This window comes from Castor canadensis, chromosome 9, assembly GCF_047511655.1.
Source record: "Castor canadensis chromosome 9, mCasCan1.hap1v2, whole genome shotgun sequence".
Taxonomy (NCBI): domain Eukaryota; kingdom Metazoa; phylum Chordata; class Mammalia; order Rodentia; family Castoridae; genus Castor; species Castor canadensis.
This window is the reverse complement of record NC_133394.1, coordinates 118,323,379-118,338,978: the sequence shown is the minus strand read 5'-3', so window position 1 is coordinate 118,338,978 and position 15,600 is coordinate 118,323,379. Positions and strand designations below refer to the sequence as shown.

The 15,600-nt window shown below is 35.5% G+C and overlaps 1 long non-coding RNA gene across 1 annotated transcript in view; it reads left to right on the top strand.

Moving 5' to 3' along the window:
* Positions 1-5,267, top strand: part of LOC141410772 (uncharacterized) — a 201,065-nt gene extending 195,798 nt beyond the window's left edge. Inside the window, exon 3 of the long non-coding RNA XR_012435555.1 lies at positions 5,152-5,267. This is a non-coding gene — a long non-coding RNA (uncharacterized lncRNA). The remainder of the gene's footprint in view (positions 1-5,151) is intronic.
* The last annotated feature ends 10,333 nt before the right edge of the window (positions 5,268-15,600 follow it).

Sequence of the window (15,600 nt, the reverse complement as noted above, 5' to 3'; positions counted from 1 at the left end):
TCCTTCTCAAGTTCTGGAAACTACACTGTGATGGGCAAAGTTATAAAATGACCTTCACATTCTCATCTCCTTGCAAACATACATACTCTGTTTCATCTCCTCCCACTCAACTTTGAATGTCTGTAGGACTGTGGATATAATGCATCATGCTACCATTGTTAGACAACATCAAATGCCAATAGTAAAGGTATTCTGCTGATGCCATCAAGATCCATACCATACTTGCTGACTTTAAATTTATAAAAATAAATATCATCCTCGGTTATATTATTTAATCTGAGAAATCCACTTCATGGATAGAGGTCTCCTGCTAGGCTTCAAGAAGTTAAACTTCCATGGTTTGAGAGACAGGCACCATGTGGGAAAGTCTACAGGACTTAACTTCTAGGAGAGGCGTGGGGATCAAGGGGCAGGGATCCTAGTGGGGTGTGGATCCAGTGTGGCCCAAGGGGTGGGGATCCCAGCATGGAGTGGATCCGGTGCAGCCCAAGAGGCAGGGGGCCCGGTGGGGTGTGGATCTGTCATGGGGCTAGGGCTCTACACGGCCTGAGGTGCAGGGATCCTGGTGGTGGTGGTGGTGGTGCATGGATCCAGTGTGGAGCTGTGACCCAGTGCAGCCAAGGGGCAGAGAGCCTGGCAGAGTGGAGCAGCAGCTCTGCAGGCCTACAGGGTGGGGACTTTGCAGGCCGGCTGTTCTTTTATTGGATCTTGGCGTGGAGAAGCCTTCCACGATCTAAGGGTTCAGAGTGCCGTATTTTTGGCTCTCTCTGGTGCTTTACCTCAGCCAAGTGTGTCTCCAGCATCTCCACAGGGTCCCTGGTTCATGAGCTCACAAGGTCTGCGGCTCTGTCTCCATCGCCATCTTAAAGTACTTTCTTCATAGACTTTAAATATATTAATACCAAATACTTGGAGCTACAAATTTAGAACAATTTGGAAAAAAATTATAATATATAACTTAATTGGCCAACTGAATTATCATTAAATTAGCCTAATCAGTCTAACTCTATTTAAAAAAGATCCGGTATCATTTTAAATTCAAATGTAGATAGTAAAATGTGATACTTCAGTACTTATCTTGCTTATTAATTTCAATTCTTAGAAAACGTCACCATCACTTGAGGCATGGAATCTTGCCATAAGTTTGTTTTATAGCTAAATTAATAAACTACACTCATCAGGATTCCTTCCCAATGCACCTGCTGCTTTTCTTTAATGGGCCTTTCCCTCAGGAGCAATTAAATTATTTGACAGCAGTCAGAAGATAGAAAAGAATATGTCATTAAATGAAAATTACTATTACTTGCATTGCCTCATGCTACAGTGGACTTAAGGACATCTAAATAGGATTTAAATATCTCATTCTAATGGAGTTATTTACATTTAACAGAAAAATGGTATACCCAAAGAGCAATGGTTAAATGACGTTATCTGAAATTAATATGTAGAATTGTCTGCTTGTTTGATGTCCATGTTGATTTTTGCATTCCAGAAAAATGCACTCAAATGAGTAGGAGTTATGCCTTTCTTTTGTAGAAAAAAGAGACAAAATTTACATTTTCAAATCATTCCTGTAGCCCATTCCCATAGTAATTTCATGTAGGCACATTATAAAGTTTATTAATATAGATTTTTATTATTGTTAAAGCATCAATGTATACACACCCATTTAATGACTCTTAGAAAGATACAGGGGAGGCATAGATTCAGTATGTACATGATAATGTAATTATCTTATACCTGACATATATTTCTGCATGTTCTCTGGATACCAAGCTCATTCTGTGGTAAACTATAGAATTAGCATTGTATAATTATACCATGATGAACTTTGAACAAGTAAATTTACTATTCACATTAATTATTTTAATCAGTATTTCACCAAGACCAGAACTTTGGGGTATATAAATCTGAAAGTCTATCTGAAAGGTCCATCTTTCATGTTTTCTCCCAATTCAGAGGTGACAGCCATTCACCTAATTTGTCTTATTCTCTGTTTAATTTAGGTAAAATGTACCCTTGAACATTCCCATTACAGCTAGTTCCTGCAAAAACACTGCCAAGATCCAAAGAATTTTCCTCTGACATATATAAACTGTTGTTTATCAGCAGAAGTAAATTACTTTCAGAAATTTGGTGCTTCCAGAAGTTGGATTTTTGCCTTTACACATTTCCATAATAACCTAGTGACACCATGTCTATGAATAATAAGATGCTGAAATTCTTAGTTGTCTTTCTTTGTTTGTTTAGCTTTATTTTTATTATAACTGACCTGCTTAATAGTGATTTTTTTCACTTTGATAATTTTCAGTTAATCTTTCTTCTCCATTAAGGTTTTATTTCAGAAATTTTTTTTTTGTTTTGTTTCCTGGTGGGACTAGAGTTGAACTAAGAGCTAGACACTTGCAAAGCAGGAGGTGTACAACATGAACCACAACTCCCATACATTTTGCTCTGGTTATTTTGAAGATGGGAAGATGGGATCTCCCAAACCATTTGCCTGGGCTGTCCTCAAACTGCAGTCCTCCTGATCTCAGCCTCCCAAGTAGTTAAGATTGCAGGCATGAGCACCCAACACCTGACTATTTCAGAAGTTTTTAGTGTAAAACTACAATGAGTGATCCTAGATCAATGTTTACTTATTTCAGTATGTGACTTTTTTTCCTCATTCAAATAGTAAAAGTCAAAACTGTGACTTTTCATTTCTTGTGACTATTGAAAACATGTACATTTCCAGTTTGCAAAGATGAATGTCTTCTTTAAAATAACTTTCTACAACTACATATGTATTTAATATTAAAGAATATTATAATGAGAATCAAAAGACCTCCACATATGTGACTCATTTGTAAACTTGGGCAAGAGTCACTCAACCTTTCTATACCTGTCTTTCCCCATCAATAAAATAGGAATAGAATGATTTCAGAAACTCTTTAGAGTTTCAAACTTCTTAATACATAATTTTTCTAATGCAACAAATTCAAAACCTTTCTGATCCCTTTAAAATTAATTAGAATTTATATTCAGAAGTTATTCTAAGGTCATGTAACATCTGTTAACATTATGCACAATTATCAAAATCTTACATTTATTAATATCCAAATATAGCACAAGGCAGGAAGAATGAGGATATTCAGATATTTGTTGGTTTGTTTCCCTGAAATTCTCCATTGCCCAGACCTTCCTTGTTAAAAGTTCATAAAATTGAATTTTGAAATATTTATTTCATTGCAGGATCAGAATATCTGTGATCTGCAATGTTTGTTGACACTTATATAACCCAATCTTCCCTCTGCAGTAGATAAGAACTTCCTGTGGAGTTCTGCTCCAGGATAAAGCCCAAATGATTTCAGACTTAAACAAAATCTAGTGTGCTGCATGCCACATGAATATTGTTTCTGCCTTGCTCAATCCCCATGGCAAAAGCCTGTCTGGGGTGGTTGCCTTTGCTGACTCAATTCACATGAATAAGCCATAAAGTTTTGCTCATTTTACTAGTGTGTACTGAATTTCTCAAAGTACATTAAAGAAATTTGTAACATAATGCAAAAAAAAGTGGCACATGGAAAATAGAAGGAAGAAAAGAAGGAAGGGAGAGGGGAAGGAAGGAAGGGAGGCAGGGAGGGAGGGAGAAAAAAAGGTGAGGAGGGGGAGAAAGGGTAAGGAAAAAGGAAGGACAGAGAAAGACACAGGACTAGAATTAATGTAAAAGGGTAAAGAATATGATGATCAAAAAGAAAAAAGGTTACTTAAAGAAAGACTTCAAAGAGAAGAGCCAAATATCTTCAGGATTGACTGCTACTTACCCTGCATCAAGAACAAATTCTTCCCACTGGGCTGTATAAAAGATTTGCTGCCAGCTCAGTGCTTAATGACCTCAGAGCTGGAAGCTCAGCAAGACAAGAGGTAGAGTAGTTACTGTACCACAACAAAGAATCCTTTCCTTTCAGAAAAGCAGCCAGGCTACAGATCTTATATTCATGACAAGATTTTTAAATAGTAGAAATATTTTTAATATAAAAACTATGCCTATTTAGTGATGCAATTAAAGCATTGAGCTTTCAAATTAAAAAGAATTGTCAATATTTTGCCAATGAAATACAATTTTATACCAAAAACTGTGGACTTCCAAGCATTAATAAAGCAGCACTATCCTTTGATCTTCATCCCATTCATGCTGTGAATTTGTAATCTTCATTGTGAAAGGAAAAGTATTGCAAAGATCCTCACATGGGCCATACAATTGTACAGGGTCACTTGAGAACACTTCTATTTTTAGAAACAGTTTCAAAAACTGTATTTTTACAGGACTATAAATGGAATTTGGACAAAGAGAAAAAATTAAAGTTTTCTTTCTAGTCTGTTGTTTCTTAGAAATAAGAAACACAGAGAGGTGTTGATCAGATTAATATAGCTATAACATGCAGATACTTCTCTTGTATCACCTCTTTCTCTCAACTTCAGCTGTGAATATGCTGGAGTTGAAATGTTACATTGAATGGCAAGTAGATATGTTATGTTGCAAATTCTGGAATGTACAATATCTTCTCCCTACTCTCCCCTAGGATTCAATATCCTTTACCCATTTCTGTTTAAGAGACCTTCATGACTGTACATTAAACACACTGTCATGTTATAAGAACTCCAGAGTTACTAAGTAAAGAGCTAAAAGTGTTTAAAGAGATGTGTAGAATTCCAAAGACCACAATTATGGTAAGCCATAAAAGCAACATAAATTAAAGTACAGCATGCAATAGCTAACTTTTGAATACATCATTTGAAATACATAATTATATATAATACACAAATCTTGGAATTCTGTGCCATAAGTTTGGCAGACAAGAATCTGTATTTAGTCTTATTTTATGTCTCTTCACTTTGCACTTATACTCATTAGAGTAGAGATGCTAAGGAACAACATTGATGCCATTGCACATGGCAGCAAATGCTAGCCATTCTCCAATTCTGTTTCATCATTTTTCCGGGTACATAGCTAGACTATAATTCCCAGTCTGCTTTGCATTTGAAGAAGAGTGCTGTATGAGTACTAGACAATATGAGTAAAATGATATGCCTTACTTCCAGGTATTATCCATAAATATACTACCCCATACGATTTTCTGTTTTTCACTTTTTTCTGGCTTAATGAAGATGGCACAGTTATGGACAAGATCATGGTAGAATAGCAAAGCAAAGAAGGAAGGGTACGTGGACCATCACATGGATGAAGATCACATGCCATGTGGATTGACAATTTTGGACTTTAGGTGAGTAAGAAATACACTTTTTATTTTTTTGCTGTGACATTACAAATTTTGGAGTTTGTTTATTAGTTGTTAGCATTTATCTAATATACTACCAAACTGGTGAGAATCATATTTTATTCACCCATACCTTGTTTGCCAGAAAAAGAAGACTAAAAATAACATAATACCTCTGTATTACTCCTGGTATACACTACAGACACAGCATAAATGTATACGCCCCATCTAGAGTATCTGCCTCTTTGAGTTTCGCATTGTATTTCTACCCTTATTCAAATTGAGAGTCACTTCTTATAGTAGCACATGGTCCCTGTTGGGAGTATGTTAGGCTGTGAAAAATGATCAGAAAAGTTTAGAAATTCCAATTCATATTTTATACCTTCTGATACAGAGTTTTCATTTTTCAGAACTTTTCAATATCTTAATCTATATGATTCTTTTCCTTAATGCAGGGATACGAGTTACTATTGTCATTATTTAGGGACAAGAGGAAGAAATGGATCATTTTGAGCAGGAAAGTTGATAGTGAAGACAGTCTCAGCTTCTTAAGCCATTCTCAATGGGTGGATACAGGTACCAATTCTACATACAGTTAGTAGAATCCAGAGCAGTACATGATGCATTTTGGTTTCTTTTTCCTACTTTTTGAAAGTGCCTTAATCAATAAAATAATGACAAACTGAATTCAACAACACATCAGAAAGATCATACACCATGACCAAGTCAGCTTCATCCCAGGGATGCAGGGGTGGTTCAACATACACAAATCTATAAATGTAATACAGCACATCAATAGAGTCAAAGACAAAAACCACTTGATCATCTCAATAGATGCAGACAAAGCCTTCAACAAGATCCAACACCACTTCATGATAAAAGCTCTAAGAAAACTAGGAATAGAAGGAATGTACCTCAACATTGTAAAGGCTATATATGACAGACCTACAGCCAAAATCATACTTAATGGTGAAAAACTGAAACCATTTCCCCTAAATCAGGAAAGAGACAAGGGTGCCCACTATCCCCACTCCTTTTCAACATAGTACTGGAATTCCTAGCCAGAGCAATTAGGCAAGAAGAAATAAAAGGAATACAAATAGGTAAAGAAACAGTCAAAATATCCCTATTTGCAGATGATATGATCCTATACGTTAAAGACCCAAAAAACTCTACCCAAAAACTTAGACACCAGAAACAAGTATATCAAGGTGGCAGGATACAAAATCAACTTACAAAATTCATTAGCTTTTCTATACACCAAAAATGAACAAACTGAGAAGGAATACATGGAAACAATTCCATTTATGACAGCCTCAAAAAAAACAAATACCTAGGAGTAAATTTAACAAAAGATGCAAAAAACCTCTACAGGGAGAATTACAAACTCCTGAAGAAAGAGATCAAGGAAGACTACAGAAGATGGAAAGATCTCCCGTGCTCATGGATCGGTAGAATCAACATAGTAAAAATGGCTATACTACCAAAAGCAATCTACATGTTTAATGCAGTTCCCATCAAAATCTCAATGACTTTCATCACAGAGATTGAAAAATCTACCCTCAAGTTCATTTGGAAACACAAGAGACCGCGAATAGCCAAGGCAATACTCAGCTAAAAGAGCAATGCTGGTGGTATCACAATGCCTGACTTCAAGCTATATTACAAAGCAACAGCAATAAAAACAGCATGGTAATAGCACAAAAACAGACATGAAGACCAGTGGAACAGAATCCACACAACTATACCCACCTCATTTTTAACAAAGGGGCCAAAAATATACAATGGAGAAAAGACAGCCTCTTCAACAAATGCTGCAGGGAAAAGTGGTTATCCATCTGCAAGAAACTAAAACTAGATCCATGTCTATCACCCTGTACTAGTATCAACTCAAAATGGATCAAGGATCTTAATACCAGACCCCAAACTCTAAAGTTAGTGCAGGAAGGAGCAGGAAACACTCTGGAACTAATAGATATAGACAAAGACTTCCTCAATGGAACCCCAGCAGCCCAGCAACTAAGAGAAAGGATGGACAAATGTGACTTCATAAAATTAAAAAGCTTCTGCACAACACAAGAAATGGTCTCTAAATGAAAGAAACCACCCACAAAGTGGGAGAAAATATTTGCTAGCTATGCATCAGACAAAGGACTGATAACCAGAATATACAGGGAACTTAAGAAACTAAATTCTCCCAAAGCCAATGAACCAATTAAGAAATGGGCAACTGAACTAAATAAAACTTTCTCAAGAGAAGAAATTCAAATGGCCAAAAAGCACATGAAAAAATGCTCACCATCTCTAGCCATAAAGGAAATGCAAATCAAAACCACACTAAGATTACACCTCATCCTTTAGAATAGCCATCATCAAAAACACCACCAACAACATGTGTTGGCGAGGATGTGGGAAAAAAGGAACACTTGTACACTGCTGGTGGGAATGCAAGCTGGTGCAACCACTCTGGAAAAAAATTTGGAGGCATCCTAAAAATCTAAAGATCAATCTGCCATATGATCCAGCAATCCTACTCCTGGGGATCTATCCAAAAGAATGTGACACAGGTTACCCCAGAGCCACTAGCACACCCATGTTTATTGCAGCATTATTCACAATAGCCAAGTTATGGAAAAAACCAAGATGCCCCACTACTGACAAATGGATGAAGCAAATGTGGTATTTATACACAATGGAATTTTACTCAGCCATGAAGAAAAATGAAGTCTTATCATTCGCAAGTAAATGGATGGAACTGGAGAACATCATTCTGAGTGAGATTAGCCAGAATCAGAAGATCAAAAATCATATTTTCTCCCTTTTATGTGGTCTTTAGATCTAGGGCAAATACAGCAATGTTGTAGGACTTGGGTTACATGACAAGAGGAGAACATATACGGGAGGTACGGGGTTAGATAGAAAACCCAAAACACGTAAGCATTTGACGTCCCCACTCCAGAGGAATTAATACAGAAACCTTAAACCGACAGAGGTCAACATGAGAAAGGGATCAGGAACCAGTGTAAAGAGCAGTTAGAGATGAATCAACCTGGGTTGTAACACATTTGTACATGAAAGCAATGCTAAGAATCTGTCTGTATAGCTGTCCTTATCGCAACTAGCAAAAATGCTATGTCTTTCTTATTATTGTTTATTTCTACTCTTCAACGGAACTGGAGAAAAGCACAGAACAGTTTCTGCCTGGAAGCAAGGGGGGAGGGGGAAAAGGTGGGGGGCAGGAGCAGGAGGGAGAAATGACCCAAACAATGTATGGACATGTGAACAAATGAATAATAATAATAAAAAGAATGCCTCAAGTCTGGCTTACTGGATTCTGAATTATATCTTTTTTTCTTAATGTAGGCACTCATACTATCAATTGTATAACTAATACCTAAATGTATACCCTGTGTAGTCTTGGCATCAGAAACCTAGCAAACTAATTATTAAGGGATATACAATATTTTACATTAAAAGCAATATTTAACAATTATACAATCAATCAATCAATAATTAAGGCTCACTGGCTTAGTCTCAAAACTACTTCAATTAGTAATAGCTCTACCCACAGTATAGAGTTTCTAACAGGGGTTGAAAGCAGATTTGGCAAGAATTTTAATTCTCTCCCTGGGATAATAATTCTTACTACCTACCCTGGTTCTGTCCAAGGAACGTCTAAATCAATTAAACATTATCCAAAGTCTGAGTGGGCCAAAAATAGTTTCACCTTAGGAAAGACTATCCTTAAATTTGAAAGATTCTCTGTAAAAATGTCATGGTCATGCTAGCATTTTTAAAGAAAACATTTTGGACCTGATAGATTTTATTCAGTTTTTCTTCTGGATGTTTTGATGCTGAAAGCTCTTATTTTGAAAATTTTCATTTGGGGGGCTATCTATATAAAAATGCCTCTCCACTGTGAATTAAATTTGTTCCAAGCAGTATAAGAGTCCCCATACACAATTACATGCTTCAGGAATTAGAAAGAAATAGACATTTTCATTTTAATTGAGAAATGTTCTGAACCTATATAAATGAGGGCAAATAAAAACTTGGGAAAATATAAGATTTTAATTACATGGACACTGTTTTTGAAACAACTAAATGCTTATAGGAATCCTGACACTTGCCCTGAGGATGAAGTGGTCAATCAGCTATTCAGTGTGAGTACTAATGAGAATAAAACACACCAAAGAGAGTCCCTTTAAGAGTCACACACTCAGTCTATTTCTGAGTTTACATGCCTCTGTAGAACAGTGTCTCTAAATCATTAAAACACTATGTTCACCAACCAGGAGGAACATATACTGTGTGGCCAGGTTAGAACTGAAAGTGGTACTATTTAAAATGTGATTTAGACAATGGATATGTGTAACTTATTCATTCTAATATGACAGCTCTATTCAAAGTAATTTTCTCAGAGTATACTTACAAAACAGAATGATGGGACTTAGTCATGAGGTTTTTCTTATTAATAAAGATACTTTGATCTCTATCTAATAGTGACAACTTTGTTATTCAGTGAACATCAACAAAATGAAAGGAACAGAAATCATTGAAATGAAACTGGTAAAATTCTTTTGCAGGCCTTAGAGCAGAGATTGATGTTGACTCACAGGTTCAGAGTATATGACTATTTTTCTGAATTGTCATGGTTCTAATGATTTTTTAAAATTCTTTTTGATGATACAAGGGTTTAAGCTCAGGGTCCCATGCTTGCTAGGCAGGCAGTCTATCACTGAAGCCAGTCTAACAGCCCTGATGTTTATTCTGACATGCACCATAATCTAAGGTCTGCACAGTAGTAGATGCAAAATTAGCTATGAGCCATGCCACATTTTCCTCATCTCACATGTTCTCTCGGCCTCATTGAGAATAATTCCAGGTGGATTGCTAAAATGCTCCAGGCAATTGGGGTAATTTGTGGCTGGGGATATCACAGAGGGACCACTTATGTCTCTTAAAGTAAGTTAATCACACTCTCATGAAATGGTAATTACCATCACAGACTGAAAATCTCTATGGTCTAAATGGATTTTGAACACTCAAGGAGCCCAGATCCTTTCTGATTCACTAATCTGTTCAGGTACAAAGAACTCAATATTTCTCAAGAGAGTGAACAATGCCCTTAGACAGCTGCAAAAGTATAAATATTATTTCTTATATTGTGGTCACAGTTATTTTAGTTTAGTCTCAGAGTGTAAACCACCTGGTACATTCTATCTTACAACATGGCCCATTAACATACTCAACAAACTTGTATTTGTGTGGAAGCAACAATAATCTTAAATGAATTTCCTTGCTGAGCCTAAACTCACTTCTTAAAATGTTTGTATTATTCTCTTTCTACAATATTAAATGGAAATAATAATGTAGCCTACTGTGGATAGCAGGTGATTCCAACAGATAGATAGGATCACTATCGGTCACGTACTTTATAAACTCCACAATGACTACTAAAAAAAAAAACTTAAAAGAATTTTCAAGAACATTTTTTATTTTAAAATTATAGGCCAAATGTAACCATTTGTAAGAGTTCACCTTATAATTCTGGATGACACCAGACATATGCAAGAGCAGAAAAGAAATGAAAATGCATTTATAAACTTGTTCATTTTACTGTGCTTCAAAATTAGCTTATTGAGAACTGGTTTATGCATATCCCACTACAAATTAAAACTGATAGTTTTTAAAAATAAGTGCAGCAACTAAGCAACATTTCATAAAGCAATGCAGGATTTTATATGTTCCATATTCCATTCGATTTTATCATGCTAAATTGTGTCATTATTCCAACCTGGGTCAATATTTTAGAATTATAATACTACACAACATAATATTCACTGTTCTCCAGTTATAATATGTATACATTTTTATGTATACATGCTGTGTTATTATCTATATTTTTTATGTAAGAATGTATGTGGATATATGCTTCCTATTTTTTATTTATAAATTTATTCATATGCACATACATTGTTTGGGCCACCTCTCCCCACTCCTCCCTCTTTTCCTCCCAACCCTTCTCGCTTCCAGGCAGAACCTGTTCTGTTCTCTTCTCCAATTTTGTTGAAGAGAAAATATAAGATAATAAGAAAGACATAGCATTTTTGCTAGCTTGAGATAAAGATAGCTATACAGAGAGATTCCTAGCATTGGTTCCATGCATATGTGTATTGAAACCCACATTGGTTCATCTCTGCCAGACCTCTTCACTACCTCCTAGTCCCCTTCCCATAGTGGCCTCAGCCAGTTTAAGATTACTTTATTAGCTCCTCTAGCTTTCAAGTTTTAGATTTCCTTCCCTTTCTTTGTTTCTCCCGTGCACAATCTCCCCTTAGAGTGTGACCCATGTCCAATAATATTACTACATTTGCTTTAGGTATATAATCTGCATATGAGGGAGAACATATGATTTTTGGTCTTCTGAGCCTGGCTACCTTCCCTTAAGATGATGATCTCCAGTTCTATCCATTTACTTGAAAATGAAAAAATTTCATTCTTCTTTGTGACTGAGTAGAATTCCATTGTGTATGAATACCACATTTTCTTAATCTGTTTTTTGGTAGTGGTGTATCTTGGCTATTTCCATAGCTTGACTATTGTGAATAGTGCTGCAATAAACATGGGTATGCAGGTGCCTTTGGAATAATGTGAGTTGCATTCCTTTGAGTATATCCCTAGGAGTTGGATTGCTGGATATGGCAGATCTATGTTTAATTTTTAAGAAGCTTCCATATTGTTTTCCAAAGTAGTTGTACTTATATTGATAATTTTTAAAAGGGAAAGAAAGAAGAGGCATAAGAAATTTTGTAGAAGAAATTTATATCACACACCAGAATAAACATCAAATCAAGACGTCCTCAATGTACTAAACACATTTAAGTAACATTATTTGGGTATAGAGCAATGAACCTATTTTTATCATATCCTATCCATATTTCCTGACCTGATATGTGAAAACACCCTAAAAAACTTCAATTTAAATACCTTAAATGCTGTTGAAAGTAACATCCTGCTTTCAAACAATAACTGAAACAAATAAATAGTATGAAGGTTCACTTTCTCATCAATGCCTAAATAATTTCTTCTAATAATAATAATAATGCCCAGTAAAACATAGCTTATGAAAGCATGGGGGATGAGCTTATAAAAGCATGGGGGATGAGCACATTATGAAACACTAATATGATAATTCTTTAACTATAGTATCTTTCTACATCATTACTCTCAGTTGTTATTTCAATTATTAATTGTTTTGTAACAAACAATATAAAATTTAGTTGTTTAAAACAAAAGCATACAATTTAATGAATTGGGCTTGCTCAATAGGATAGTATTGTAAGCTTTACCTAGGTTTTCTTGCTTGACTAATGAAGCTGATGTGGTCACAAAACATATCAATCAAATGTCTGGCTGTTCATTAGTGCTGTTGGCTGAGGAACCTTAATTCTTCTCCACTGGTCCTCTTCAGAAGGATAGATCAAGTTTCTTACACGGCAGTAATGCTATTTCAATCTGGTAAGCCTGATTTCCCTATCACTTATCAAGTATTTCTAAAGGCAATGTCAGAGAGGACCACCCAAGGATATGAGTATGAGACACTGTTCACTGGGAGTCTTTGAAGTAACATTCTAATCAAGTATATTACCTGTTCTACACAGTAATTTTTAGGAATCACTGACAATCACTTTAAAATCCAACTTTTAAGTGAATTGGTTTCCTAGAATAAAATTAAATTAAACAAAAGTCCAGGTTGAGTACTCAAAAATATTATGATCTTGTTATCTGTTTGGGGCTTTAAGATTGATATGAGAGTTATTTCTGCAATGGAAAACCAAATTTAAGACTAGGCCAAGAATGTCAAAGATCTAACTCTGATTGAATAGAAAATGAAACAGTAACTACATCCCGCAAAGGCCATTGAGCAGACTCAAGGAATAGAAAACAGATGTCCCCAAAAGAGACCACTTTTGAAACTCAGGCATATGCTTTTGTGTGTGTGTGTGTGTGTGTGTGTGTGCGTGTGAGTGTGCGTGTGCGTGTGTGTGTGTGTTTCAGAGAATTGTTTGTTATGGAAGCTAAGGAAAGACACAAATGGAAAAAAATATAATTGAACCAGAGCCGATCAATTCCAATAAATATTAGCACCTATAAGAGCCATGGTCTTGGAACAGGTTGCAGTAGGTGGGAATTGGCATAGTGAAAGACATGAGAAACAAAGCAACAAGAGAGAAATACATTTTTCCCCAAGGCCGGGCTGGATATTCTCTAACAAGGAAATTCCTATGGTGATTATTTTAATTCAACTACAATTACTTCCTAAAGAAATTCCACTTATACTTCAAGATTTTCTTTTCTATTTTCAGTTCAAATATTAGTCTGTTTTGTGGAGAAGGCTGAAATAATTATAAATTGAGCAATTCTTCAAGGAACTGTGCAGAAAAGCTTCCAAACCAAGGATGTATGATTCTATGTTGTTTACTATATTTTAACCCAGATACTCCATTTCTATTAAAAGATTTGAACATTTATCAAATTTCTCTATATAAATGATAATAGAGGTACAAAAAGTTCATACAGAGAGAAAATGCAAATGTACCCACAGCCCTGTACACATACACACACACACACACACACACACACACACACAAACACATGCAGTTTAACCTTATATTATTCAGAAATCACTACTAATTAAAATTTAGTACATTTGTAGGAAATTTTGGGTCATTTCCTCTAAGACAGAAAAAAATGCCTAAATCTCCACTTTCCACTGCTATTACAATGAGGAGAATGAGTCAGAAAGCAGACACACTGGCTACCATTTTTATGGGATGTCCAAGACAATGCCTAGATTCTTAAAGCTAAAAGAAACTACAGGTCCAGTTATTTACCTACGTTTTCCTAGCCAGCAAGAAAAAAGACAAGCTATGAAACAAAAGACAAGCACGATTCAGTAGAATAGGTTAAATGAAGTCACTAATGCAGAAATTAGGCATCTGAAGCCAGATGAAAGCAAGCAGCTGCATGCTGGGTGAGCTGAAGAGGAATTATACGTGATGAAGAAAATTGATTGAGAAAAACCCAAGCAAGGGTTTCCACAAAATTATGTCTCGCATATGAATTTCATTCCATTTCTGAGAGAGGAGCATTGGTGCTATAAAGTTGACCTCTTGGATTGCTGAAAAAGAAAAAGAAGTACCTAAGGTTAATGATACCTTGGCTTCTGAAGAATTATGTCACTGTACAGTATACTGAAAGATTGATTCATGTGAAAATGGTGGATGAATGGTCTACTTGAAGATTTTTTTAATAGTACTATTATTTAATAATACCATTAACCATTCTACAGATGAAAAACAAAATCTCAGAGAAATTTTTGTTACTCATTCTAGTCACACAGTATAAAAGTGGAGAAACCAACCCAATAAGAACATAAAAAGAATCACAAAAAGAACCCAGATTATCCAGTTTCGTTTTTCACATTTATACTTTTGAGTTGATACATAAGATTTTATTTGTTATATATAACATGGTACCTCAAAACACACATTTAATGGAATCTTCTTTCTGCTGTTACATAACTGATTTGTCTGATTTATGAATTCATCTGTGATCAGCTGAGGAAAGAGACTTGCAATTGTATTACTGTAGCTAATATATTTAACCACATTCTTGAAATCTCCTGAAGCCTAAGAAAAACTTTAAACTTAATTTTCTGATATCAATCTGTCATATATGCTTCCAAAGAAATAAAACAAAAAATTTCTCCAACATTTTTTCTCATCTCAGTAAATGTCACCACACTGTGCCTATGGGACACAGGCCCTAAAATGACAGGTCAGCCTAGATTCTTTCCTTCCCACCGGTCCTCATGTCCCCAAATTTCCACTCCCCTGTATTTCTACAGTTTACTTATTTTAAAGACATCTCTTCTGTCCTTTAGTATATAATAACACATAGCAATCTGCTTCTCTGTCCCCACGTCACCCCTTCCTTCAGTTAGTTCTTCCATAGTAGTCAGAGTGACACTTTTAAAAAGCACACAAGATCTCTCCCTACATCCTTCTTCCACTACTTGATTTGTTTCCCATTGTTAATTGAAAGAAAAAAATCTAATTTCTTTTTTTGATGATTGTGATACATCCTTGTTAACCTCCTGCCTACCTTCTCAACCACATTCCATACTATTTTCTTCTTATCATGCTACAAACTTTTTGATCATTTTCCATCTTGGGATATAAGAATCCTTTCTGAATGTAAGTTTATGTGCTTATTGTTCTTTTTCTCTGGAATAATCTGGAATAATCTTTCCCTGACTATATATTTAGATCAT